The sequence below is a fragment of the Petaurus breviceps genome, unplaced genomic scaffold (genome assembly GCF_028583685.1).
Source record: "Petaurus breviceps papuanus isolate PSGF00001 unplaced genomic scaffold, PetGlider_PUasm1.0 120, whole genome shotgun sequence".
In the NCBI taxonomy this organism is placed as follows: Eukaryota; Metazoa; Chordata; class Mammalia; order Diprotodontia; family Petauridae; genus Petaurus; species Petaurus breviceps.
The window spans coordinates 1791457-1796190 of NW_027185627.1; positions in this window are offsets into that span (position 1 = coordinate 1791457).

The window sequence follows — 4734 nt, forward strand, 5'->3', positions numbered from 1 at the left end:
TCTAACTTATCAATTTCCTTCCTAATATATAGTCCCCATAATGAAAAACAATTCTGGAATGGGATGAGCAGAGAATAGAAGTGGTTATCACCTCCTTTGTTTCTACCTTAAATCTCTTCCTAGGAAATCGCTACCCCAATATAAGTAGATTCCACAATTAAAATATAAACTCCTTGAGGATAGGGACTGTACCTCTTTCATATTTGGATCTCTAGTTCTTAGCACAGTGTCAAGTAAGCACTTCATAAATGCTTCTCAATCTAACAGTAAATTCAGTGTTCTGTCTTCCATATCGTTATGTGTTGTCCCACAAAATGCCTTCCCATCCCTCTCTAAAACTGTCCAACTCAGCTCACGTGTGTGTGTGCTTGTGCTGCACATGCATGCCTGCACACACCTCCAAAGGCTCATGTTGAGCCATTTTCCCCTTTACAATAGCTCTTTGCCTAGATTGTTGCTGTTTGTCTTTCATTCTTGAAGAGCACCATGACATCAGGAAGGTTATGCCATGACTTATAAGTGAATTGGATTTAAGTGAGTGAGGGCTGTGCAAAGTCACCAGCCTCACTTTCTCCCCCAGAGCCATCTGGGTCCAGCGGCAAGATATAGATCAGGACAACTGGAGATGGCCCCGGATGCAGTGGGAGACCTTGGCCTTTTTAAGCTAAGGTCTTTCCCAGGTCTCAGTTTCACTGAGGCAATGCCCATTCAGTGATTAAGGTTAGGTAAGAGGTGAGGCAAAGAATGGCCTCTTTTATCTAGTAAAAAAAATCAATCATTAGCTACATATAGTCAGTCTGAAGTACAACCCTTGGCACTTTCATCTGGCCTTTATCCAATGAGAATTGGGATGTCTCAAGTCATAAGCATTACATTATAAAAATTATTTTTCAAATACCTGGCTAACATACCTGATTAGAGCATAGATTTATGGATTTGACTAAGATGGATAGACAAATGCGTAAGATCAAAAACAGATGTGTAACCCTATGGAATTTAGCACAGTTATAACTCTGTCTTCCATCTCCATATATCCGTGTTGGATGTTTCCCATTCCTGGAATGCTCTGTCCCCTTACTTCTGCTTCTTCTACCTGGTTTCCTGCAAGGCTTAATTACCTTATGATGAAAGACTTTCCCAGGATTTCCCATCCCTATTCACTCCAAACTGCAAATGCCTTTACCTTTCATATTACCTTTATCTACTCTGCACATATCTTCTATAGTTATTAACATGGTTTCTCCCTTCTTTAAAGATTTTTTTTGTTTTATTTTAAATACTCAGCATTTAGTCCAGTGTCTGGAATATAGCAAACACTAAATAAATGCTTGTTGACTATTATAAACACACAATGAATACTAGATAAAAAGCCTGTGAAGTGAAGCCTTCTAAATTAATAGATGTTACTAGCAGTAGCCAAATTGTCTTTGATTACCAAGGCTCTATTCTACAGGGTCCTGATTCTTAAGCATATTGGGCACAACTGCTTTGAAAGTAATTTTCCTTATCCAAGTCCATGATGCTGGTGAAAAGAAGAGAGGAATGGGTACCAGGTCAAGTTTACAGAATGATGGTATGAGAAAGTGGGTTAAGGGACTTCCCTAGGATTGCAAGTAATCCACAATAGATAGTATCAGCAACTGATATTCTTTTTCTTGGAGATACATGGTTTTAAAAAAAAGGAAAGAGGGGCAGCTAGGTGGTGCAGTGAATAGAGCACTGCCCCTGGAGTCAGAAGGACCTGAGTTCAAATCTGGCCTCAGATGTGTGATCTTGGGCAAGTCACCTGACCCCAATTGCCCCTCAAAAAAAGCAAAAAAAAAAAAAGGAAAGGAAAGGAAAGAAAAGACAATTAAAATTGAATAGTATATTAAAGAAGTTGGGAATAAAAGAGAAAAATAAGGAACTTAATGGTAAGGGAAAAAATCAATCAACAAGCATTGAGTAAATCCTTGTTATGTGTCAGGCACTGGGGATACAAAGGAAAAAAAAGTTCAACCCTGAAGGATGCTCATATTATAATGGTGGTAACAATACATGCATATATATATATATGATAAATGCAAGATAACTTTGGAGGCAAAGCCATCTGTATATAGCTGAGGGAATGGGAAAAGTGTCAAGTGAACAAGCATTTCTTAAGAACTTACAATGTGCTAAACACTAGAATACAATTACAAGCAGAAAGACATTTCTTGCTTCCAAGTCAACTACATAGAAGGTATCTGAAAAGGGGATGGGAGTTTGAAAATACCTGCTGGGGGATGTAGTTGAGAAAGTCCTGTGAGTCACCAGGGCAGACTGGGGAGGATGAAGGTTGGTTTGGGACTCTTCCTTAAAGATGGAGGTTCTAGGGAGAACCAGTCAATCAGAGGAAGACCTGCAGAAGTGGAGGGCACTTCCGTTGTGAGTAGTCCAGGAGTTCAGTGAGCTTCTTTTTTTTTTTTTTAATATTTTTAAGCAATCGGGGTTAAGTAACTTGCTCAAGGTTACACGACCAGAATTCTGGGTGTGGTGCTGAGTGTCTGAGCCCGGGATTCGATCTCCAGGTCGTTCCAACACTGGAGCCGGTACTCTTACTCGCTGAGCCACCTGGCCGCCCCTAAGCAACTGGGGTTAAGTAACTTGCTCAAGGTTACACGGCCGGGTGTTTCTGGGTGGGTGCTAAGTGTCTGAGCCCGGGATTCGATCTCCAGGTCTTCTCAACACTGGAGCCGGTGCTCTTACTCGCTGTGCTACCTGGCCGCCCAGTGAGCTTCTAAAGTAAAGAGATTTCTGTGACATGGTAGATAAAGTATTGTGGGGATAAATCAGCAGTGCCACCCAGAAAAGAAAGCCCTCTGAAGGAGGTAGTGTTTGGTCCAATCTTAAAGGAAGAGATGGAGTCAATAAGATAGTGGTTAGGAGGAAGAGCGTTCCAGGCGTGAGGGACAGCCAGTACAAAGTCACAGTGATGGGAGAGAGAACGTTGAATGGGAGGAGCTGTAAGTCAGTCAATACGGTAGAAATGCAGATGAAGAACTGGAAACAAATTAGGTGCCATTGATGGCTAAGCAAATAAACGTCACATAGCTAGTTGACTATTGTTGTTCACCCTTTGTTCCTGAAGAAGATCCGTGACATCAAGAGGGTGATGCTTTGACTTGCCAGTGAATTGGATTTAAGTGAGGTGGGGCTGCCTCACTCTCTTCTCCAGACTCATTGTAGTCCAGTGGCAAGACACAGGTCAGGATGAATAGTAATTACCCTGGATCAGTTAGGTATGTAGACAGGACCAGAAAGCAAGGGGGTCTTACTGACAACTCAGAGGAGGAACCTAAAAACCAGAACTATTTACTGATTTGCTATAGAGTGGTACACAGATAGTAATAGAATGTAGCAGAATATCATTGTGCTATAAGGAACAGTGAACATGAATACAGAGAAGAATGGGAAGATATGAACTCAAACAAAGTCAGTAAGCAGAATCAGGAAAATAATATTCATAACAAGGACAACAATGCCAATGGAAAGAATGACAGCAGCAAAAAATGGAAAGTGGATGCTGTCAATTTATAACACCTGAGCCTGGCTCCAAAGAAGAGACATAAAAAGGTCATATGAAAATCAGTTGAAAGAAATAAAGATGGAAAAGAGAAGACTTAGAAAGGACTGCCCTGTAGAAGATGTATTTGATTTGTTCTGCTTGTCCCTAGAGGATGAAACCAGGTATAATCATTGCCCCCAATTCACCTTTTCAGCATCCTTTAAACTTCCCCTCCCAATCCCTACTACAGTGGCAATGTCTCCCTTCTGAGGCTCCCTCCTTTCTCCAGCAAAATCTGCTCTCTGCAAAGTGTCCAATAAATGTCCAAAAATAAAAGCAAGAATAAGATGAAATTTGGGGAATCACCAAATCACAGAATTTTTGAGTTGGGAGGGACCTCAGTGACTATCTTGCTCAATCCTTACCCAAAAGGACTCCTTATAGGAATACATAGGACATATAGTCTTCCCATCTCACATAGCTAGTTGGCTAAACAGACAGGACCAGAGAGCAAGGGGTTCTCATGGCCACCTCAGTACTTAGATGAGGAACCTAGGAACCAAAGTTATTTAGTGATTTGCCATAGGTCATACAGGTAGTAAGTGATAGAGTTGAGATTTGAACTTCATGTTTCTGATTGTAGATTACAACAACCAATGATGATAACCATTAATAGAGTGCTTAAAGGTTTACAAAGCTGTGTTCTTTTCACTGATCCGTGTTGAAGTATACCTTTTGGGTACTAAATTTCCTGGATTACCATCCTCTCAGCCACCCTTCTCAGAAAGGGGATGTTTGAGAATAGACATCACTTCCCCTCTGACCAAAGAAATCCTGAATACTAACCTCAGAGGATGGAAATGGGATAGTAATACCATGCCAGCAATGCACATGACTGTCTTTGATCACCTGCCATGCCTGGGGTCTGTGTTTATAAATTCAGTGTTAAAAATGAAAAAAATACTCATCAAATAGGGAATTATGAGTAATGTTTACATATATATACATAATGTTTACACACATATGTACATATGGAAATATATGGAGAAAGAAAAGAGACAGAGAGAGAGGGAGAGAGAGAGAGAGAGAGAGAGAGATAAAGAGAGAAAGAAAGAAACGAAGGAAAAAAAGAACAGTCATGGGAAGAAAGGAAGGAACGAAGGAAGAAAGGAACAAAAAGAGAGGTTAAGTGGTCAACAAGTTCAAAT